Genomic DNA, 25,659 nt, shown 5'->3' on the forward strand with positions numbered 1-25,659 from the left:
AAGTAACAAGAAGCTACTGCTTCACTGCCAAGAAGTCAAGTTTAATTTGCTTTCTTTTCCCCTCCCTCTTCAAGTGGCCAAGTTCTTCAACAAGTTCCACTGCAAATGCAACAACCAGCAAACACAGATGCCATCATAAATACATGGGGCTGCCAAGTAGGAAACCCTACATTGACGAATAACAGAACTCCCCATAGCAACTGGAAGATATTCTGAGCAGCTTAGTTAAGGTCTTGAAGCTATATTATAAATAAAATGCATGCATCCCTTGTAATTGAAAAATAATTCAGTTTTGTCTTAAAAATTTATAAAACCCTGACAGTCACTATTACTCAATGGGTAATTTTTATGTCTGGTTCATATTTTTAGTGGATTGAGAATTTTCATAAATCTTTCATTCTGAACTTCCGCAATATATAACTTCTATCAACGAGGTGCTGCTGTGCCTGAAATAAAATGTGATATTTCGATTAAAAATAAAGCAGTTTTTACACTGTGCTAACTAAATTCATAATATTGTAAGCTAATCTGAGTGTTAATGTCTAGAAATTGAATGACAGACCATATTATTTCAGAAATAAAATATAAAAGTAAGAAGTATACTTCTTATATTTCTGGTACTAGTAATATGCTAGTCACTATAGGGAAAATATGTATAAGACAAGATTTCTTCTTTGCAGAAATATTTTCCTCTAGTTGGCAGGAATCACTTCTGTAGATCAATAAATTAAAGAACCATTTCATTAAAGAGTCTGATCCCTCCTACTAAGTTACAAGAAACAAAATTTTCACCATAGCTACTTCAAATTTTGAGCTCATCAAAGTAATACTTCTAAGTAGTACATATCAACATGTACAAAAATTAGAAAGGAATTAGAAAGAATCCCTTCCAAATAGTAAAATAAAGGCTTTACAAAGAGCTTTGGTTTCAATGTAAAATGCTTTGTACATATTTTTATGAAATCAAATCATTCCACATCACAGTCACTGTGAAAATTTCATTCTGAGTGACATGATCAAGTTGTAGTGAGAACTGTCTCCCCAAAAGATCAACAATGAAATAACTTTTCTTAAAAAATATATTTATAAATGAATTAAGAATTCCTCTTTAAAAACTTGAGTCACATAGCTGAGCAAAAATTCCTCAGAATAATTTATAAAAAAAAATAATAAAGAGGGACTGGAGCAGTGGTGCAAACGGCAGGGCATCTGCCTTGCATGAGCTAACTTAGGATGGATTGTAATTTGATCCTTTGGAGTCGCATATGGTCCCCCAAGCCAGGAATGATTTCTGAGTACATGGCCAGGAGTAACCCCTGAGCATCATCGAGTGTGGCCCAAAAACAAAAAAAAAAAAAGAAAGAGAGAAAAGAAAAAGAAGAGAGAAAGAAAGAAAGGAAGGAAGGAAGGAAGGAAGGAAGGAAGAAGGAAGGAAGGAAGGAAGGAAGGAAGGAAGGAAGGAAGGAAGGAAGGAAGGATGAAGGAAGGAAGGAAGGAAGGAAGGAAGGAAGGAAGGAAGGAAGGAAGGAAGGAAGGAAGGAAGGAAGGAAGGAAGGAAGGAAGGAGGAAGGAAGGAAGGAAGGAAGGAAGGAAGGAAGGAAGGAAGGAAGGAAGGAAGGAAGGAAGAAGAAGAAAGAAGAAAGAAGAAAGGAAGAAAGAAAGAAAGAAAGAAAGAAAGAAAGAAAGAAAGAAAGAAAAAGAAGAAAGAAAGAAAGAAAAGAAAGAAAGAAAGAAGAAAAAGAAAAGAAAGAAAGAAAGAAAGAAAGAAAGAAAGAAGAAAGAAAGAAAGAAAGAAAGAAAGAAAGAAAGAAAGAAGAAAGAAAGAAAGAAGAAAGAAAGAAAGAAAGAAAGAAAGAAAGAAAGAAAGAAAGAAAGAAAGAAAGAAAGAAAGAAGAAAGAAAGAAAGAAGAAAGAAGAAAGAAAGAAAGAAAGAAAGAAAGAAAGAAAGAAAGAAAGAAAGAAAAGAAAGAGAAAGAAAGAAAGAAAGAAAGAAAGAAGAAAGAAAAGAGAAAGAAAGAAAGAAAGAAAGAAAGAAAGAGAAAGAAAGAAAGAAAGAGAAAGAAAGAAAGAAAAAAAGAAGAAAGAAAGAAAGAAAGAAAGACAGAAAGAAAGAAAGAAAATACTGTTTTGTTCTACCTGCATTGTATTATCATCTTGGTTATCAATATTTATTAACAAGAAGGTATTTCTCAAGTAAGAAGTCCCTATGCCTGGGAAAGGGAACATGGGAAATGATCAGCTTCCCCAGACTTCAGGGCATTGAGCAAAAAATTCCTGTGGCTCACATGAGCTAAAGACCAGTTATCTTGACTTACACGGAGACAGAGGACAGGGCCTACCCAGTATCAGCCACCCAATGGAAACAACCTCAGTTCCTAGGGATCTTTGCAGAGGACCTTAGTGGCTTTAAATACTGAAAGAACCAATATAGCTTGTAGTTCATTTCCATGTCTTCACAAATTTCACCCTTTCTGTGGTACAGTATTTTATGAATTTTAATCCTTGTTTGTATGTCTGTCTGTCTGCCTCTCCCTTTTTCACTGTGCAATCCATTCCCAAGGAACGTAGAATCAACACACATAGCCAGAACTGTCCTCTCCTCTCTGGAAGTTTAAATATAAAATAACATTCAATACTTTATAACTGACTCAAACTACTTATACAAACTCAGCTGTGCCCCTCCTATCCATCAGTAGCTCCCACCACCAGTTCGCATTGCCATGTGCGTACCTACAAATTAGCATCATTAGTGCATACACCAACAGCCCTCATTACTGCCCTAGCCAACACACCCACAATTGGCATTGACCCTTGGCTATTTTGTCTAGCCTCCACCACTTGATGTTTGTCTGCCACAAGCTTCTATCTCTAGAACCAGCTGCAACTAACCCTCACAACTATGTACACACCATTGGTTACCTTCATTGATCATCAACACTGCCAGCCCAGTTACTAATTACTGAAATGAAAGCCTTTGAAGGCACAACAAATTATTCACCTCTAGTGCTCATCAACCAGCACAGAGTTACAGTCCATAAGAACTATAGTATCTGGAGTCAGGGAGAAGCCACTCCCTCTCAGACCTGGAGTCATGATATTTATCCAAACTTAGAACCATGAATTGTCAGATGAAGATTATAGCACAATTCAGTGTGTACACAGATAAAGGAATTTATTTTCCTAAGTCTATCTATAAACTCTACAAATATGAATGTTTTAAAAATGTGCATAAACCTATACAGATTTACTAAGATCATAAAGAATTCATGAAAAATAATACCACCAAAGGAATATAACAAGTTTCTAGCCAAGGATGACAAAGAAATGGAGATCAGTAATTTTTAATGTGATAATCCAAAGTAATTGTTCTAATTTTCAAAATGGAAAAATTCAAAACTACTTTCAGGCAGATTTCCATGCCACACCATCTAATGGTGAGATGAAACCAGAGAACACTCCATGACACCATGGCTTCAACATAGCCTATGCAAAACCAAGATCTCAATTACAGAAGCCTTACTGAGACAACCATGATTAAGAAAAACTATTACCATGAAGAAAGACTTTGGGGTTAGACAACTTAGTATGCCCAGAGCCACCATTAGGTTTTATGGCAGGATGCTTCATGGGTAGGGACACCCTGTTTTTAAGCTTTTCTCTTCTATGATGTTTGCTGCACTTAGGCAAAAAAAAAAAAAAAAAAACCTGCCACCCCCTTTTACTTATCTTTTAGATAGAGTCTCTTGCCTTTTTCATAGAACCTGTGACATGAATTACTTTGTTTTACCTCATATTTCTGTATTTTTTGTAAAATTAAGAAGAAAAGATAAAGAAAGAATGGGGGCCAGGAACCAAGTGGTCTCAGGTGCATTTGTGTAAATAAAAAAGGACAGAACTAAATATCCAAGCCAAAGTCAACAATAATCCAGAGACCCAAACTATAACAATGTAAACTTAAAATGGGCCTGTTACACTGACAGACCAGGGGGCAAAGGGTGGTGGTATAGGATTCATGCTGGGAACATTGGTGAAGAGTCAACACTGATAGTGGGAATGGCCTTAATTCTCTGTCACTGTTGCCTGAAATCCAACTATAAAGGACTTTGTAAACTACAATGGTTTCAATAAAATAAAAAAAGAAACAATCTATCACTAGATGGATAAAGAAGCTGTATTAAATATATGTATATGCACAATGGAAAACTACACAAGCACAAGGAAAAATGAAATCATGCAATTCATGGCAACTTGGATGGAATTGGAGGATATCATGTTCAGCAAAGAAAGCCAGAAAGAGCAGAACAAGTACAGAATGCTCTTATTCATCTGTGGTGTAGAGAGAAAAAAACCCAAGGGTAGAGACAATATCAATTGAAAACAAATTCTGGGCACTGGATTTCAGACTTAAGAATACCACGGCGTTTGCCTTGCAAGCAGCCTATCCAGGACCGAAGGTGGTTGGTTCAAATCCCGGTGTCCCATATGGTCCCCGGTGCCTGCCAGGAGCTATTTCTGAGCAGACAGCCAGGAGTAACCCCTGAACAACACTGGGTGTGGCCCCCCCCCAAAAAAAGAATACCAGGTTGTGGGGGAGAAAGTAGGGTAAATAATGAGGTGAATTGGAAGTGACACCTGGTATAGAGTGCTGGGCACTTTGGTAGTGGTAAGAATAAGCAACAAATTTACCAAAATTATCATCGTCAACACTAATGCAAACATATAACCTAAACAATACTAATTAAAAAATTAAAAAATATTTCAGTGATGGAGGGGCACTGGCACTTTTGTAGCAATGCAATTACATTTATCTAAAGTCAATAAAACTATATTGACTACATTATTAAAATAAAAATAGAGTGAGGGAGCAATAGTACAGCAAGTAGGGCCTTTCTCTTGCGTGAAACCAATGTAGTTCAACTCCCAGCATCTCATATAGTCCCAAGAGTTATCTAGGAGTGATTTTCGAGTGCAGAACCATGCAAAACTTCTGAGCTTCAGAGACTATGGTCCCAAAACAAAACAATATAAATAAATAAAATACATATATAAATAAATAAAATAGAATTTAGAAAATTTAAAAACATTTTCTTCCTGCTTAAAATTATTTTTCATTTAAACACTGTGGTACAAGGTTGATCATAATACAGCTGTTGGGGTTTTTTTTAACAGTTAAAGTTATTCATGATTGATTTACAGTCTTGCAATGTTCAACAATCTTCACTAATGGAGATTTCTAGTCATCAATGTCCCCAGTTTTCCTCTCACCCTCCCCTATGCCTTCTCCCCTTTCTGTATGTGAGGTTTAATTTTTCTTCTCTCTCTCTATATATATATATTTTTTTTCATATATATATATATATAATTTTTCTCTCTCTTCCTTTTCTTTTAGACACCTTGGTTTGCAGGGTAGTGCACATTTCCCACTACCAATGTCTACAGTTTTCCTCCTGCATACCTTCCCCCATGAGCCTTTGGGACAAGCATTTTATTTCTCTATATATGTTTATATCTCTTTTCTTTTTTTTTCTATCTCTCTTTTCTTTTTTGACACTGTGGTTCGCACTATTGCTAATTAAGGGATACCATAAATATCACTGTATCCCCTTTAAGCACGCAGTTTTTGTCCAGAGTAATCAGTTCCAACCATCACTGTCATCGGTGTTCACTACCCTAATTGCATTCACGGCTCTGTGGCAAGCATCCTTACCATGCACACCTCACAAAAAAACAAACAAAAAAAAAAAAAAAAACAAGTAGTTCTAGTGTAGATGAGGGGAGAAAGGGACTCTCATTCACTGCTGGTGGGAATGTAACTGGTCCAGCCTTTTTGGAAAACAAGATGAATAGTCCTCAAAGAACTAGAAATTGAGCTTCCATCTGATCAGCAATACCACTCATAGAAATATATCCTTGGAATCCAAAACACCATACACAAAAGCCCTCTGCATTCCTATGTTCATCACAACACTATTTACAATAGCCAGAATATGGAAACAACCCAAACCCAAGAACAAATGAGTGGATAAAAAAACTGTGGCAAATGTACACAATGGAATCTATCCAGCTCTTAGGAAAAATGAAGTCATAAAATTTTCTTACACGTGAATGGATATGGAGATTATCATCCTGAGTGAAATGAGTCAGAGGAGAGGGATAGAATAATTTCACTCATTTGTGAGTATAAGAAAAATCATATGATGATAATACCCACAGACAATAGAGATGAGAATCTAGAAAATATAATTTTTATAAAAGAAATAATATCTCAGAATTTCCAAAACCTGGGGACCAGAATTAAACATATAAATTTATGAAACTAACATACCACCCAAAAATTTTAATGGGAAGCTTTTTCAGACACAGCATCATAAACTGCTTAAAATCAAACATAAACTGTGAATTTTAAAGGCAGTAGAAGAAAATTATTTCTTTCAATCAAGAGGATGATATATATAATGACATATTATATTATAGCAAAAGACGGTTTAGCCAAGGGAAAATAGTGTGATATATTAAAAAGTGGTAAAAGGAAAAAAATGTGAACCAGAGAATATTTAACTTGGCAAAGCTGTTGTTCAGAATGATGGTGAATACATACTTTCCTAACAAACAAAAGTTGAGGGAGTTTATCATTTCTAGACTAGCCTGACAGAAATTGCTGAAAGGAGTTCTTCAAGCTGAATCAATGGAACACCAATCAGACCACGAAGACATATAGATATTAACATGTTAAATAAATGTAAGTGTATAGTCAGATTCATAATATTATTCTACTGTAATATTGTGATGTGCTATTCACTTAAGTTAACAATAAAGGTGAAAGGAAAAACTATTTAAAATAACTGTCATTACCATTTATTTATAAATACACATATTAAATTGAGGCAGTAGAAATAAAAACCGCTAAGGAGTGAAAGTGAAGTTATTGCATTCAATTGAAGTTATTACAAGCTGAAATATATATTATTATGTATCTAATGTATTTTATGCAAGTCTGAATATAAATACAAAGCAAAATCCTTTAACAGATAAACATATAATCAATAGAAGGTAAGCAAAATATAACATTATAGAAAGTCATAATTTATAATGTAATATTTAAAATTCACAAGTGAAAAGCAGTAAATGGGGAAAACTAAAAGAACTCAGATAAAACACGATTACAATAAGTTGTTAGTTATTAAATAATTTATTTACATATAAATCTGGGATCCAATTCTTAGATGAAAAGATATAGGGTGAATAAACTGAAAATATGAAACACAGCTAAAGGTGCTTAATAGAAATCGTCTCAACTTCAAGAAAGCAGGTTACAAGTAAACTGATAGAAAGATATATCATGTAAATGGAAACCAGAAGGCAAGCAGGAATAGCTTTACTTATGCATGAAGCAAAAACTAGGGACCAGAGTCAGTATACAGTTGGTAGGGACATTTGTCTTATACATAGCTGACACAAGTTCAATCCCTGGCATCTCATATAATTTCTAGATCCCACCAGAAATGATTTCTGGTGGCAAAACCAGGAGTAATCCCTGAGCATCTCTGGGTATGATTCCCCCTCCCCAAAATAACAATAAAGAGATGTCTACCAGTATTTAACACATAACACCAATCATAGAGCAAGTAGGAAATAAAAAAATAAACATAAAAAATGGAAAGAAGTGTTAATCATTAACCCCCCCCCCAAATTTCACCAACAAACTATTGAAACTAATAAACAAAGCCAAACTAATACACAAAGCCCATAAAGTAAACTGGAGTAAACTGGAGAAAGAAGATGAACAGATATTTCTCCCACATTGGCCTGAGATTACAAAACTGAGGTCATAACGCAATAGGAGGAGGGAGTCAAGGGGATAAAAAATCAGACTAGAAATAAGAGAGGTGAAGAGACTTGGGCCCTTTGATGGCAAGGTGCTCATAAATCAATATCATAAATGTTATTCCTATTGTAGTCATGTTACCTGACATTATGATGATAATTAAAAATAAAACTCTTTTTAACTTATAAAAACAATGATGAAAAACTGAAGACACAAATCAATGGAAAAATAAACTCATTTCTTGGATCAGATTTAATATTATTATGTATATCCTGCTTCAAACTATCTACAGATTCAGTGTAATTCACAATCCCAAGAGTAATTTTGACAGAAAAAGAAAACAATCTTAAAATACATTTAGAATCATAAAAGATCCTGAATAGTCAAGGCACTTTTAAGAATGAACAAAGCTGGAAGCATTACCCTTTCTGCCTTAGAAACACATTACATAGGTAATCAAAACAGCATGGTATTGGCATAAAAGCAGACACAGACCAATAGATCAGAACGAAGTCCAGAAATAAAACTACACATATAAAATCAATTAATATTTGATAACAAACCAAGAATACTTGATTGAGAAAGGAAAGTCTCTTCAATAAGTAATGCTGGGAAATCCAAATAACTATGCAAAATAATGAGATCTGATCCTTATCTCACAATTCCACAATAAACAAGTTGAAATGGAATAGGGTATAAACATAAAACATGAAACTTCTAGAAAAACAATATAAGGAAATAGCTCTTTTAACATTGATCTTAGAAATGCTCTTTTCATTTTGGCACCAAAAAAATAAAGGCCACAAGAAATAAAGTAAAAAAAAAAAAAAAGGTAAAATTACATTTAAAATTTTAAATACTAATCAACCCCCTCCCAAAACCCTAAAAATTTTACAGTAAAAGTAACAACCAAAAAATAAAAGGCAACTTAATGAATTTACAGAACTTTTTTCAAATCTTCTATCCAAAAGGAAAGGATGAAAAGAAAATAAAAAGAAACAGTAAAAATAACAACAAAAATTAATAAACAACAAACAAAATATCTTAGTAAAAAAATTCTACCTTTAAAATGGGAAAAAGGCCTGAAAAGATATTTTTCAAAAAGAGAAAAGATACACAAATGACCATCAGATGTATAAAAAAATGCTCAACTGCAGTAATCATCAGGGAAGTAAAAATAAAAACATAATGTGATGATGTCACGTCACACTTGCTCCATTGGCTACTATCTGACCAGAGATAAGAACATACTGGAGAAAATGTGGAGAAATAGGTAACCTACTCAGACTTTATGGGAGTATAAATTTTCCTAGACATTATGGAAAAATATATAGCTTTCTCAAAAACCTTAAACTTGTTCCCAACAATCTCAATTATACCTACAAATTCATTGAGCACACTTCCATAGCAATGCTCACCATTTTGTATATTGATACAGCAAGTAAATGTGCAGAGCATATTAAAGTAAGTGCTGATTGTAACACGTTTTTAAATTTTTAATACCTGGGCTCAATATATAATTAGGCAAACTTCTTAATTTGGAAGTTAAAATATTATTCTCATAAAATGGATATAAATTATATATAACAGTGCCCGGAGAGATAGCACAGCGGCGTTTGCCTTGCAAGTAGCCGATCCAGGACCAAAGGTGATTGGTTCGAATCCCGGTGTCCCATATGGTCCCCGGTGCCTGCCAGGAGCTATTTCTGAGCAGACAGCCAGGAGAAACCCCTGAGCAACACCGGGGTTTATATAAAAAACATTAGTAATGTTAAACATAAAATATATTTTTATTCCATGTTCATTATAATATTTAATTGATTCTGATTAAAATTTGCCTACTTTTTTTTTTTTTTTAGTTTAAAAATAACTTCAGTACCAGAGAAAAAAGCAGGCAAATTACTTTTCTTGCTTACAGTCAACCCAGGTGTTCCATTCCTGGCCTCTTATATGTCTCCTGGATATCACCAGGAATGATTTCTGAGTGAAGATACAACAGTAAACCCTCAGCATCCTCTGGTGTAGCCCCTCTCACCCCCCCAAATAATATAATGCCTTTAAATAGGCCCATCATTTTTTATACTTTGATTTTATTTTTTAGTTTACACTAGGTGGCGTACTTCAATAAGTTAGTAGAGAAAAGAATACAAGTGAAAAACAAGATTAATTTTTATTATTTCTTTTCAATGACCGTTAAAATCATGAATTAAAAATGAATCCACCAACATTCGAAATTTATTAATGTTAAATTAAGCTCAAATTTAAGGTCGTTAAGTTAAATTAGGTTATAATTAATAACACAGAATTCTGCTTTATAATTCTCTTTAGACTAGAAAATATTTCCTTGTGAGAAAAGCTAAAAAAATATCATGTGGGATGAACAATGTATTTAGCAGTATACCCAGCACTCCAAAATAAGAGTGTTCCATGCAATAATTTTACACAATTATATTAGAGTTCTTATTTTAATAAGACTGAAATGTTGTCAATTCCAAACACATATTTAATGCCTTAATATCTGAAAACAATTCTCATATTTTAATGCCTTAATATCTGAAAATTATTCTCCATGTATAGAAAAACGCTATGGAATCTTCCAAATGATCAAAGCATATATTAACCAACACTAATGAATAAACTCACAAGATCAGTTTCTAATATAGCTCTCACTCCTACTCTTGAATAACTCAACTACTTATTTGGTATCATCATTTCCTAAGTACCATTTTTCCCTCAATGTTCATATTTAAATTTATCTTTAGCAAGATTTTTAAAAATACATTTTCTTCCATAATTTTGATCTGGAACCACGCAATTTGATTTTCTTTCACAAGAATGACTGCCACATCTCTTCCAGCATTTGTGTTCTTTAAGTCAAGCTCAAATAAGCATTGGGGAATTACTGTGATGATTCTGCTTCTCTCTGTCATTCGAGTCTCATACATAGACCAGTATAGTGTAATTGGATCCAAAATCAACTATTATTTGAGTTCCAACCCTTGAAACAACTGGCTAGAGTTGCCATTCTGGAGATCTTCAAATTGATTTTAAATTTATATAATATATTGTTATTTAGAGCTTTTGAAGAACCTCAACTTTTGTCCAGTTATGTTCTACACTGTTATTACATATGTCTTGTCTCCGTTTTCAAATAAATTTTAAACTGAATTCAAGGAAGGTTAAAGGCATTATTTTGGGTGTGGGTATCATGCAGCGCCAGGAATTGAAACTGGGCTAGAGCAGTATATGCTCAACTCATTAAATTACATCTCCAGTTCAGGAAATTCTTAGTGTTCAATTTCAAGTTAGCTAGGCATAAGCTCATTTCTTCAGTCGTTATCCCTTTTCAATTTGAAAAAGTTCATTATTATTTAGGTGTCCACAATCTAAGTCACTAGTAGTGACTTATTTGCCAAATGATTGTCCCCAATTTTTTTTGTTAGTTTATAGAAAATTTTTTTAGATTTATAGATTTCAAAGAAGTTTTCTATTAAATGTGAGTTGTATGTTCTTACAATGATTGTTTTTTATGTTCAATAGTAGAGAAACAATTGAAAAACCCAATTGGGATTTACACAATTGTGATGGAAATAATTTGCTATACTATGCATTCCAAATTTAATTTGAGCATCAAAATTTCTATAGTAATTTCTATACTGATTTTATTTATATTAAAAAAAAACAGCGAGTATAAAAATAGCATCATGGGGCATAAAAGATAGTTGAGACATTTGCCTTGCACACAGCTGATCGTGTTTAGAATAGCCAGCAATACCAGAAGTGATCTCTGGGCATAAAGACTAAATCTCAAGTATAGAGGGATAAGGTCACCAAAATAATAAATAAGAATAAACCCCATTGTACAGAAGGGTACAAAATAAAACTTTTTTTTTGCACAGAATAGAACAAAAATAATTTTGAACAATTATCTTTATGTACATGTACACTGAAAATGTATATATATGAGTGTCTGTCTTAGTGGCAAGAATTCCTTTCAAAGGACCACTGACCCACCTCCACTCATCTTGTGTTTAAAAATTGTGTTTAAAAATACAGATAATGCCACTGTATCAATATTTCGATTTTATTTTGGACCGGACGTCAATACGTCCACAAAAAATTTCTATCAAAAAAAAAAAAAACAAAAAAACCCTCAGAACGCTTAAGGATTTTCAGAGATTTTAGGTGACGTAAATTGGCTCCACCCTGCACTAGGAATCCCGAATGCAGAGTTGTCTAATCTGTTTAAAACTTTGGAGGGTGACCCTGCTTTAGATAGCCAGAGAAACTTAAAAACAGCTGCCAAAAATGAATTGGACATCTTCCTGAGCGGATTACAAAAATCGTTTCTCTTAAGATTCATCCCAGGAGAAAAGATATTTCTGTTAATCTTCCCTACTATAGAAACCCCACAGGGGCCTTAATGCAATAGTCAGGACCTTTGGAATGGGTGTATTTACATAACAAACAGCCTCACTCAGTTGTCCCCTACTTGCAACTGATTTCAGAGATTATTATCAAAGCAAGACTCAGATCTATATCTTTACTAGGTTTTGAATATCAAAAAAGGAAATTTAGTCAATATTGCCTCTTAATGAATCTCTACAAAAGGCCCTCTCAGATTTCACAGGAGAAATATCCTCCCATTATCCAGCAGGAAAAACATGGGACTTTTTAAAGAAAACTCAGTTTGTTATTTCTTCCATTGTTCGGGATTCCCCTATTCCCAATGCCAAGGTTTTTTACATTGATGGATCCCAAAATGGAAAAGGAGGAATAACCGGAGACAACATTAATATGACCATAGATACCAAATATAAATTTGCACAGAAAGTTGAATTAGCAACGTTAATTTACTTATTAGAAAATGTATCTGAAGCCATGAATATAGTTTCTGATTCTTTTTATGTGGTAAATTTATGTCATGTGATAGCCACTGCTTCCCTTAATGCTAATAACCTGATCATACAGAACTTACTTAAAAGATTACAGCAGCTTCTTCAAAATATGAACTGAGCCCATCTTTATCACGCATATTAGAGCCCACGCAGGTCTTCCAGGATCGATGGCTCAAGGAAATAAAACTGCTGACTTGCTAGCAATGCCTATATTTAAATCACCTGTAGAGTAACATTCAGCCCTACACACAAATGCTTGCCGTTTACATGTGAATTACCAAATTCCATGGAGGCAAGCTAGAGAAATTGTAGAAAACTGAAACATATGTGCACTGTTAACAAAAAAAGACTCACATAGCAGGAGCAAACCCAAGAGGCTTACAGTCTAACGAACTTTGGCCAATGGATATAACTCAAACAGATTTATTTCCAAGAAAACCTTATCTTCATGTTATGGTGGACACTTATTCTCAGTTTATGTGGGCAATTCCTATGTCTTCTCAAAAATCTAAGGCTGTTTGTAGTTTTCTTTTACAATGTTTTTCTGTGATGGGTATTCCATATTCTATAAAAACTGATATTGGGCCAGCCTATGTTAGCAAAACTTTTGAAATTTTGTAAAGAATGGCAGATAAAACATCTGAAAGAAATTCCTTACAATTGTAGGGGACAGGCCATTGTAGAAAGGACTCACAGAACCTTAAAAACTCAATTACAGGGCCCGGAGAGATAGCACAGCGGCATTTGCCTTGCAATCAACTGATCCAGGACCAAAGGTGGTTGGTTCAAATCCCGGTGTCCCATATGGTCCCCTATGCCTGCCAGGAGCGATTTCTGAGCATAGAGCCAGGAGTAACCCCTGAGCACCGCCGGGTGTGACCCAAAAACCAAAAAAAAAAAAAAAAAAAAAAAAAAAAAAAAAAAAAAAAACTCAATTACAAAAAAAATAGAAAAAGAGGTTTACCACCAACAGATTTGCTATCTTTGACTCTTATCACACTAAATTACTTAAACTTACCCCAAGGGGAAAGTTACACTGCAGTGGAAAGACATTTTAAAGAAGATATTCAGAGACAAGAAACAACCCATAAACCTATTTGGATCAAGGAGGATGAAAAATGGATAGCTGGATATCTTCTCCTGAGAGGAAGGGGTTATGCCTATGTTTCTACAAATGACAACCCTCCCAAGAAATTTTGGGTTCCATTACGCCTTGTTAGAAATAGGGCTAGCACAAATGATCAAGTTCAGACTATAAACTCCCTTTCAGAGCAAAATCAGAATACGCAAGACATTAACAATAGTAATATTGCTGAGGTCTCTGGGGCAGGGAACAAGGATTTAGCTGTCACACACCATACATTGAGTGAGACTGATGGTAGTGATAAACCCTTACACTCCAAGATGCAAAAGGAAAGACAGGAACTTGTCTTAACTGGGCTACAAAATATAGGAAACTCTTGCTACATGAACTCAATATTGCAATGCTTGTATATTATTTCAGATTTGACTCAGGTTTTTCATCAAGATCATTATAGGAAGGATATTAACAAGAAAAATCCAATGGGGCATAAAGGTAAATTAGCCGAAGAATTTGGTCGGCTCATCAAAACCATGGGAAATGGATTTTATAGATATATTAACCTTGAAAGCTTCAAAGTAACAATTGGTTTACTTAATGACCAGTTTCTGGACACAATCAGCAGGATCCACATGAACTACTGATGTTTCTAATAGAGGGACTACATCAGAACTTGCTTACTGTAAATCTAATGACAGACAAAACTACACATCTTATGGAAAATGAAAATTATGAACAATTTAGTCCAGAACACCAAAAGACTCACAAATATATTATTTATGATCTCTTTCAAGGACAATTCAAATTTATACTACAGTGTCTCACATGCCACCAAAACTGTGAGGTTTATGAGACATTTGTTCATTTGTCTCTGGCTGTTACATCTACAGATAAATGTACATTACAGAAATGCTTCTCTGAATTTTTTAAAGAAGAAGAGTTAAGGAATGACAACAAAGTTCAGTGCAACAGCTGCAAAACTAGAAGAGATTTTTTCAAAGCAAACATATTTATGGAAACTGCCACCAGTACTTATAATACACTTGAAACGTTTTGCTTTTGATGGCAAACAAATAAAAAAAATTGCACACTTATGTGGATTTTTCTTTAGAAGACCTCAATTTAGTACAATTCACTTCAGAGAATAAAAGCAAGATTAAGAAATACAACTTAGTGTCAAACCATTATGGTAAAGTTCACTATGGACACTGTACTTCATACTGTAAAATTGCTGCAAAACAACACTGGATCAATTTTGATGACAAGAAGATCAAAAAAGTCCCTAATACATTGGTGAAATCCACAGCAGCATACATCCTATTTTATACTTCTTAAAGATCTACAATGAACACCAGATAATCATTTCACTTCCTTATCGGTTGCTATTAATGCTCTATGATTCTTTCCACAAGCATTATCAATGAATAGGATAAAAATTCATGGACCTTAATGTGTTTCCTTGTATGGTGAATTTATGTCTTAATTTCATTATTGCTCTAGGTCTCAGTTAATCATAAAATCTTACAATTTAATTTAGTCAAGTTTCACCTGAAAGAAAAATTTCTCATCATATTAATGTTTTTCTTTCTAGATATACTCATTTAATGAATTTTACTCTTCTTATTTTAACATCATTACTTTATTTTCCTCAATTTAGGTTTTAAGACGCTGACATAATAATTTTTAGGTGGACTTTCTTCACAGTGCTTCGCGCCTATGATTGACTATCCTGGAGTTACTGTTGTACAATAACTTTGTATATATACTGTAATACACTTAGAGTTTTCCATGTTTGTATTATGCATGAAATTCTCTTTCAGATCTGCTCTGCTCTGCCATTAAAAAAATTTTTTTTGAATTTGAAATGATTCATCTAAACAGTTGCTGGCTATCACATTTTAAAGCGCTTTTAGTTGATTCAGCTGATTTTTTTTTCTTTTGCTCTATTTTGGATCCTTTCCAACAAATATTTTTTGACATGAGTGAATGTTATGGCCATATTTTTTGTGAAGTCTGTATGTGTATGTCTTGTTCAGTGTCTGTCTGTTTTGCATATTTTGTATATAGTTCCCTTTTTCCTAACTTTATCTTCCCCAATTTAGTCTTCCTTATCCTTCCTTCTCTCTTCCTAATCCTTAAAATTTAATTTTCAGGATTCCCTTCACATGTACAATTCATCTCCTTCACCCACAACTACAAGCCTCCTGATCTCGTCCTGAGGAAGAAATCCATGACTGTTGAAGTTTTGTACCATGTTTGCTGCAATCTTGTTGGAAAATGAAGCCACCTGGAATTTGTGCCACAATATAACCCCAGAGAAAAGATCCATGGATAAGACCCACAGTCTCTGGATCCCAGTTAAACTGTGCTATCTAAATTTCTGGTTTTCCATCCACATACACAGTGCTATTGTTGACCATTTCTACAATGGCTACCCCAAGATTGCACCAATCTCAAAGGAAATGTAGAAGCCCAACCAACTCATGATGGTAATGATGTAATGCTTGGGGATGCCCCAACATATGGATGACTGTACTGGCCTTCCTTCTTCATTCAGCTTGATGTTATCTTCTGTACCAGGCTTAGACCCACTTTTCCAGACCCATCAAGTGTCTTTGGCCAGTCTTTTCGGAGTTCCAGACCCCTCATCTTTACAGATTGGTATTGGACTCTGTAGAAATTTTACCTTTTGTATTTTTCTTATAATTGTAATTCTTTGAATTTATATTTGGAACTACACTACTTTTGACCATTGTAATTAATGTTTTTCTATTTTAGTTTTTAATCTTAGGATTTGATGTTGTATTACATTAGGGTTTTGCTTTCTTGACTTTAGGTTAGTGGGTTAGATATTGTTGTTTATAATTTCCTAAATGATATTTTTGTCTTTTCTCGGGGTTTTTTGCGTGGGCACATCATAGGCAAAATACTATGTTTATAGGAGGTTCCATCCATTTTGGATGGATCCTCAAGTTGTTTATTTACACAGGGAGGGTCTCTGCCTTAAACATTTTGTTTTGGTTTGTGAATTAAGCTCCCATATATAAATAATCGACCTTATTGGTACATCGATTTCGGACATCATATGGACTTCAGCCTGGATTAAGAACTTGGATTAAGTTCAGAAGCCTATTGATCATCATTGCAGTGCCCCCCCACTGTGCAGGGGGTATATGCTTCTTCCTCCAAAATAAGGGCCTAATTCAATGCCCTCAAAGATGGGCTTTCTGGTCTACCTGGACTTGAATGAAAATGGGTCTGGAGAGATAGCATGAAGATAAGGCATTTGCCTTTCATGCAGAAGGTCATTGGTTCGAATCCCCGTATCTGCCAGGAGCATTTTCTGAGCGTGGAGTCAGGAGTAACTCCTGAGCCTACCAGGTGTGACCCAAAAACCTAATACCAAAAACCAACAACAACAACAAATAAAGAAAAGGTGCTTCTTCTCGCCTGCTACACAACCTTTCTGGCGTCTCTTCGAAGAATCTATGTATGTCTTAGATTTATCTTTTCAGGAGCTTATAGTTGATTCCTTGATACATGTTTTAGACACCCTGTATTTAGGTTAGAAGTTTTTCTTTACATTTTCCTGTGATGCGCTTATGCAAACAGCTGCTCTTTTATTATTGACTAGTTTTTCCATTAATAATTGTAGATAATATTGTTTGTTTACTAAAAACAAATGGGGGAATTGTTGTGTATGTAAACATTTTATGGGATCATTATGTTACTGACCCTACCCTGATAGGTGATTGTGCCCTACCCTAGGGTGTGACCTGGCATTCTGCCCCCACCCTAGGGTGGTACCTGATTCTGCTCCCACCATTAGGTGGTACCTGATCCCATCATTGGGTGGTACCTGATTCTGGGGGATAAAAACAAGGGTCTGTGGAAGGCAGGGGGCTTTTGGCTGAAACTGATGCTGAGGCTTTGGACTTCAGTCTTGTCCACCGAATAAAGCTAATATTTTCACAAGCCTGACTGTAAGCTGTTTACCCACCGCTTTACCTCAGAACCACCGGATGAACAGGGTGGCAGACGCACGCTCCGAGCTGGAGGGGAAAGAGCTCATTCTCCATCCCTCTATCAGTCAACCTCTTCAGGGGCTGACTTGCAACAAATAGGAAGTTAGTCAAAATACTCACTTTCTTCTCCTGAACTCTTTCAGTAACTAGATCTAGTCTAGATCAACAATTCTCCGATTTTAGTGGATCTCAATAATATTTGATGGACTCCTACATACTCCTTAAAACAAATTTCTAGAGTCTAACCTTAGTTTCTCATTTAGCTTACATAAGTCTCAATAATTTGTATTTCTTTTTTATAATATCTTTATTTAAACATCTTGATTATAAATATGATTGTGATTAGGTTTCAGTCATGTATAGAACACCCCCCTTAACCAGTGCAACATTCCCACCACCAATGTCCCAGATCTCCCTCCATCCCACCCTACTCCCACCTGCAATCTAGACAGGCTTTCCAGTTCCCTCATTCATTCACATAGTTATGGTAGTTCTCCGTGTAGTTATTTCTATAACTGCACTCACCACTCTTTGTGGTGAGCTTCATGAAGTGAGCTGGAAATTCCAGCCCTCCTCTCATTGTCTCAGGATTGTTGCAAAAATGACTTTTATTTTTCTTAAAACCCATAGATGAGTGAGACTATTCTGCATCTCTCTCTCTCTCCCTCTGACTTATTTCACTCAGCATGATAGATTCTATGTACATTCATTCATGTACAGGAAAAAAATTTCATGACTTCATCTCTCCTGATGGCTGCATAATATTCCATTGTGTATATGTACCACAGTTTCTTTAGCCATTAATCTGTTGAAGGGCATCTTGTTTGTTTCCAGAGTCTGGCTATTGTGAATAGTGCTGCAATAAATATAGGTGTGAGGAAGGGATTTTTGTATTGTATTCTTGTGTTCCTAGGGTATATCCCTAGGAGTGAAATAGCTGGGTCGAAAGGGAGCTCAATTTCCAGTTTTTGGAGGAATCAATTTGTATTTCTTTTTTTTTTTTTTTTTTTTTTTTTTGGTTTTTGGGCCACACCCGGTGGTGCTCAGGGGTTACTCCTGGCTGTCTGCTCAGAAATAGCTCCTGGCAGGCATGGGGGACCATATGGGACACCGGGATTCGAACCAACCACCTTAGGTCCTGGATCAGTTGATTGCAAGGCAAACGCCGCTGTGCTATCTCTCTGGGCCCTACCTTTTTTTTTTTTGAATTTGTATTTCTTAACAAGTTAACAAATGCTCATAACTTTGAGAATCACTAACTATAAATTTCAGTAGCCCATTAATCACTTAATTTATTTAATTACTTTTAATTACATTTAGTCACTTTTATTCATTCTCACTATCCTTAAAGTTGGGCTATCCAAAAGTTGCAGCTTTTGACAATAGGTTCCAGCATATATATTTTAGTCAACCTGTTAATTTCCATTTTTTATTATTTACATCGCATATCTGAGTCACTGGAAGCCATAATTGCTCATAAAATGCATTTTGGCCTTCTGAAAAAAAATTCTCATTATTATGTTTTACCAGAAAACTACGTGAAGTGAAACTATACTTTTGGAAGGTTGGTTGAATAAATTATCACTAAATGTGCATGGCATTTTTATTTTATTCAAATATGTACCTTATGCAGGCAGAATGCTAGAAACTGGAATGACAATAAGGGACAAAAACCAGATATGATCTCTGACCTTATAATTAAGGAACTCCTGGGAGAGACAATTCCCTGAAAGTATCATTAAAGTGATAAATGCTCCAAATGAAAGATACCTGATAACATAAAAGTATACAACACTCTTCCAGAATAGCTTAACATGTGTCATTTCTTGTTGCTCCACATAATTATCAGCTCATAGTTTGATTTTCTGTAAGTCATTCTAATAGGTATCTCATGATATCTTCACTGAAGAGAACTTCCATTTGCTCTTCTCTATAAATAGCTAATGACTTTGAACATTCTTTCTGGTACTATTTGCCACCCTAACACCTCTTTGTTGAATTATCTGTCTTGTCCATTTGATGCACGTTCTCATTGGATTGTTTTCTTCTTACTGAGCAGCCACAGTTCTTTATTCCGGAGAGAAATACATGACTGAGCATACGTTTACAAATATTTTCTACTCATAGCTGATCTAGCCCTTCCTTAACATGTTCTTCCTCAAAATAGATATTTAATGTTTGAGAAATCTCTACTCAATACAAGAAAAATGGGGGATTCCTTTTAAGCTGTCCTCAACTAGTGTGAATTTGACATTGTGGGTTTAGGAATTGTGATGCTGCTCAGACCCAGCAGTGCTGAGGCCATTAGTGTAACATACCCAGGAGCAGGAATAGGAGAAGGGCTGCAGTGTTTGGAATTGAAATCAAGGCCTCGAGTATGGCCAGTATGCACTTCAGTCCTTTTGAACTGCCTCCTTAAGGCTTTACTCACTTTTCTTTTTTTCAAAAGAAGATTAAACCTTTGCTATTGTAACAATTTTGAAATAGATTTGTGCCTTATGTGGAAACAGAGTAGGGAAATAATAAATGCCCCAAAGAACAGAAACCGAGAACTGATCTTCAAGTAAGATGTTTATTTACACCAGGGCTGGGGAGAGTGAGAAAGGGACTCTGGGACAAAGGTAGAGGAAAGCAGTCATCTGGATGGAGGGTGTGGTCCTAATAGTTCATATGTGAAATTCTAGTAATAATAGTTTGTACATACAGGGCTCAAAATTTGAAAAAAAATTAAAATGTTTGGACTAATCTTAAGTTACAGATTTGCTTTCTTTTTTGAAATTAAGGTTTTCTTAGTTACATTTAAATCTGATTCATTTTATAATAAATCCAGTTTAAAACATTTTATTTCATCTTGCTATGAATATTAAATTGTTCCAGAAACATTTGTTGAGTAGACAGACAATTCTTTCATTTAATCTTTTCAATATCTTCTCAACATTAATTTGCCGTCCTGGTGTAGTCAGCTCTGGACTCTATTCTGTCCCATGGCTGTACATGACTAGCACAAATATAAGATCAAGTCAGTAGTTATGCCATGATGTCCTTAGTACTGCATGCAGTTAGATTTTTTTTTTAATTTTTATTCTGACCAAAGTGGATTACAAATCTTTCACAGTAATTTTTTTAGGTACACAGTGACATTGCATCACGGGCATTCCTACCACCAATGTTGTCCTCCCTCCACCCTTGTTCCCAGCATGCATCCCATATCTCCCTTCTTTACTCCCCTGGATTGCTAGTATAAATGGTCCCCTCTGTGTCTAGCATGTTGTAGATTGGGTGTTGATTCTGTTGTCATTGGCTTTGGATTTGGTGTTTAAGTTTGATCATTTTTTTAATTTATTACTTTGCTTCTGGTCAAAGCTGTTTAGGCTATCTAGTTTATTTCTCAAGGTAGTCTGCCTACAAATAAGTCTAAGACTTTAATAGAAATAAACTATAAATCATTTAGGTGATTTATTAATTTTATAGACTCTAGAGAAAAAATTCCGTTTCTTTTAGGTCCTGGGTAGAATCCATGCACATTTATGTAGGTCTTTGGTTTCCTCTATTAGCACTTGTAGTTTTTAGCTAATATATCCTTCATGAGTGTATTAAATTTTGAAATTAATATATATTGAGCAAGTATAGGTGCTTATTGCTAGCATAAGAAAATGCAATAATACCTTGTAAATCTTAAATTCTTCTAATACTCATTGTTATGATTGTGAATTTCCTCATACATTTTAATATACATGAAAAATACTGTAGTCTTGGCTTTTTAATTGGCGTAGAAACAATTCAGAGGTTGTGTGTGTGTGTGTGTGTGTGTGTGTGTGTGTGTGTGACTAGATTACAGACTGTGATGCATCTATACAACCAAATACTACTTAGCAATATAAAGGAACAAATTACTGACTCATGATCCATTACTGTCAAATTGTTGGCACTAAAAGATCCAAAAGGGGCCCGGAGAGATAGCACAGTGGTGCTTGCCTTGCAAGCAGCCGATCCAGAACCTAAGGTGGTTGGTTCGAATACTGGTGTCCCATATGGTACCCTGTGCCTTCCAGGAGCTATTTCTGAGCAGACAGCCAAGAGTAACCCCTGAGCACCGCCAGGTGTGATCCAAAAACAAAAAACAAACAAACAAAAAACAAAAAAAATATCCAAAAGGCAGTAGGTAGTATGAAAGAAATATCAAGGATTACCTACCATATGATTAATTTATTATTCACTTTATATTTTTGTTTTGGAGCCACATATGGAGGTGCTCAGAAATCACTTTTGGCAGTGCTCTGAAAACCATATGCACTGGCAGGGATTAAACAAGGATGGGCCATGTACCTTAACCTTTGTAGTATTTCTCTGCTCCTATGATTCACATCCTAAAAGCAATGCAATTATAAAGGATCCATGGATTTAGGATTATAGGGTATAGCTTTAGTTATAACTATTGGAGAGCAGCAAGGGTAATCTGTGATATAGTTAAAAAAATCTTGATTGTGGTGATAGTAGCATTAATCTACATAACACTTTATGAATACAATAAAAGAGGGCACATAAAATTTGTGAAATGTAAAAAAGTCTGTATTAGTAATATTGTTGCAATGCCAGTTTCCTGGTTTAACAAGGCACTGTATATAACAAGTAAGGAAATATTAGCTGGTACATAAAACTCTCCTGTTTTAGCAAATTCTTGTGAATTTTACAAATGCTTTTCAAGTAAAGTGTTATTTTAAAAATACATCTAGAATAAAAAAGGGTTTTGTTCTTGGCAGTATGAATCAAAGGAAGCTTTATTTTACAAGGTGAAATAATAAATAGCAACATTGTGGAAGATGGAAAGATACCCCCCCCCCAAATTTTAAGTTTGGTTAAATTCAGAAAGGGAAAGTACTGGGACTGATTACAATTAAGGAAGTAAGAATCCTGGTTCTGATATTATATAGTAAAAAAGAGTAAAGAGCTAAAGTTTTAATAAGAGAAAAAGATAAACGATCATCACCAGCAATGCTAAAAATCACCTACTTGCAGTGAAGGATGGGCTAGAAAAGAGTGAAGATGCAAGACATCTAACATCTAGCTACCAAGAATTAAGGTGGGGATAGAATGGGAAATACAAATAGATTTGAGTTGTATAATAGAACACTAATAGAATACACTCATGGTTTAAAACTAAAAAGAGACATGAGAAATGTGGTGGGATATTGAAGGAGAGTTCAGTTGTGGGATTAAAAGCTATTTTAAAGTAGCTATGAAAAGCATATTTCAATTAATATGAAAAACTGAATAAAACTAATGAAGAACATGTAAAATATAAATGTGAAAAGGATCTGTAAAATTTGGGGAGAAGGCAGGATGCTCTAAAGTAGATGAAAGGCAAATTCATGAAACTTAAATATTGTTAAAGTACAAAAATGAGGGGATACTTGTAAAAATAACTAAAAAAAATCTAGATCTACTTCTATTTTAAGATACAAAAATACCTGTCACTGGCAGCAATTTTTTAAAATTTAATGACTTCTATGTTCCTCTATTAGTTAGAGAGCTATATAGGTTTACAAGGACTGTTCTTAACAAAGTACACGAAGTAGTGAGTATTCTAAACAACTGACATTTATCTCATCACAGTTCTAGATGAAGGCGTGGGTCACGAGGTGAAGGCTCCCTCTGAGGACATGCTTCTTGACATATAGCAAGTATCTTCCCTTGTCTTCCCAGTCAGATCTTTACTCTCTGACTGTCCTAATTGCAATTTAAAATGGTAATGATCAGAATGGATTACGGTTCCTCCACTGAACCCATCTTTATTTTTAATTACCACTTGAAAGACTCTCCAAATAAAATCACATTAATATTAGGAATTCAACAGATGAATGTGTGGGCAAAGGAGAAAGGAGACAGTTCAGTTTAGAATGTGAACCTAACTTGCAGGAGGGAGGAGTTGCTATATCCAAAGGTTCAAAGCAGTTTGAAATAGTTCTAAAATAGTTCTGCAATTAAGAATAAATGATAAATCAACTTAAACTGGTCAATTTAAATTCAATTTCAAAAAGATTTAGATGTTATTAATGTAAATTAAACATTGAAAGTAAATTACACAATGTTTTATAAGTCATAAGCCTGAATTGTAATCGCTATTCTTCTAATGTCCACTGAATAAATATGGATCTCATTTCTGTCATTCTAAAATGGGGGAAAAGAATTAGAGGATAGACATAGGCCTTAGAGCACAGGACAAGGAATCTTTGGTACCTGACCCTACTCCCTTTGACCTCTATAACAGAAAATTATTTTGTTTCTACATGGAATCCTGTAAGTTCTTTCTAAAATCTGATAAATAAAATTAAATATTAAATCAAGTTACCTGGCAAATAATTTCAGTACGGCATTAAAAGAAAAAGATTCCTTGAATATATCAGAAAAAAATTCCTCGCATAAACATTAATCTACTTTTTGTTTCTTTTTGGTGGCAACACCTAGCTCTACTCAGGGCTTATTTCTGTTTTTGTTTTTTTTTGTTTTTGGGCCACATCCACTGACGCTCAGGGGTTACTCTTGGCTATGAGTTCAGAAATCACTCCTTGCTTGGGGGGACCATATGGGATGCCGGGGATTAGCATTGCAGTCCATCCTAGGCTAGAGCTTGCAAGTCAGATGCCTTACCTATAGTGCCACTGCTCTGGCTCCAGGGATTATTTCTGGCCCTATGATTGATGGCACTTAAGGGACTTTTCTGCAAGGTCAGGGATTAAATGGAAGTTAGTTACACACACGATATGGGGCTTACCTTCTGGCAACTTCCATTTTTTTCTACATCCTGCTCTGTTCCCTGAAGTTAATATTATTCATACACTATTAAAGATTCTCTGTATGCCTTTTGTTTTTCTCTGCTGGATGTAAACACTGGGTGCTAAATTGCAACATTCTTATATATTAGCTACATACTTTCAAATAATTACATTAAAAATAGTATTCCAAGTATGTCTAAAGAGTTTTGCATGTTTAATAAAGTGATATTAACAAATATATTTGCCATAAGCAATACATGGCTAGATAACGTGAAATTGAAACAATGGCTTACAATTAGGAATCAGTTTTTCTTTAATAAGATAGTAGCTGAGGGCTGCTCGGGGTTCATCAGTGCCATTAGAGATCCAAGTCCTTATTTTCAACCTCCATGGAACCTTCTTCATAAAAGATTTCACTTTCAGAGCCAGAGCAATATCACAGCGGGTAGATGACTGCCTTGCATGAGGCAAATCTGGGATGGACTGGGTTCAATCCCTGGCATTCCCTATGGTCCCCCAAGCCTGCCAGGAGAAATGTCTGAACACAATGCCAAGAGTAATCTCTGAGCCCTAGCCAGGTGTCTGCCCCCTCCAAAATACTCCAAAGATTTCACTTGATTTTGGGAGGCACACCCAGTTAGTGTTCAGGGGTTATTCCTGGCTCTGCACTCAGAAATCACTCCTGAGCTCAGGGGACTTGGGTTAGATCCCCCTTATCCCATACGGTCCCCCGAGCCTGCCAGGAGTAAGTAATCTCTGAGTTTGCTGTTTCACGATTGCACGATAGCTGTTGTATCTTTAGGCAAGCAGTAGGCATTGATTTCATGAGGATGAGGAAAAAAGGCAAAGTCTCACACTTCACAATCTTTGATTTTGAAAGAGAAGTCCTCAATAGTCTTCAGTTCATTTCATTAGCTTTATCTAGGTTACCTGCCATTTAGACATTTGTGCTGACTAACAGAATGGGCAAGGATCACCTGGAGCTCTGGACATTTCAAAACAATCATATAAATCACTCATTTTCTCAGTTGTACTGGCCGCATTTCAAGCGCATATA

General features: G+C 35.1%; 1 protein-coding gene across 1 annotated transcript in view; it reads right to left on the reverse strand.

Annotated features, from left to right (window-relative positions):
- Positions 1–25,659, reverse strand: part of ENY2 (ENY2 transcription and export complex 2 subunit) — an 851,639-nt gene that overhangs the window by 795,131 nt on the left and 30,849 nt on the right. The window lies entirely within an intron of this gene.

The sequence above is a fragment of the Suncus etruscus genome, chromosome 5 (genome assembly GCF_024139225.1).
Source record: "Suncus etruscus isolate mSunEtr1 chromosome 5, mSunEtr1.pri.cur, whole genome shotgun sequence".
NCBI classification, from domain to species: Eukaryota; Metazoa; Chordata; class Mammalia; order Eulipotyphla; family Soricidae; genus Suncus; species Suncus etruscus.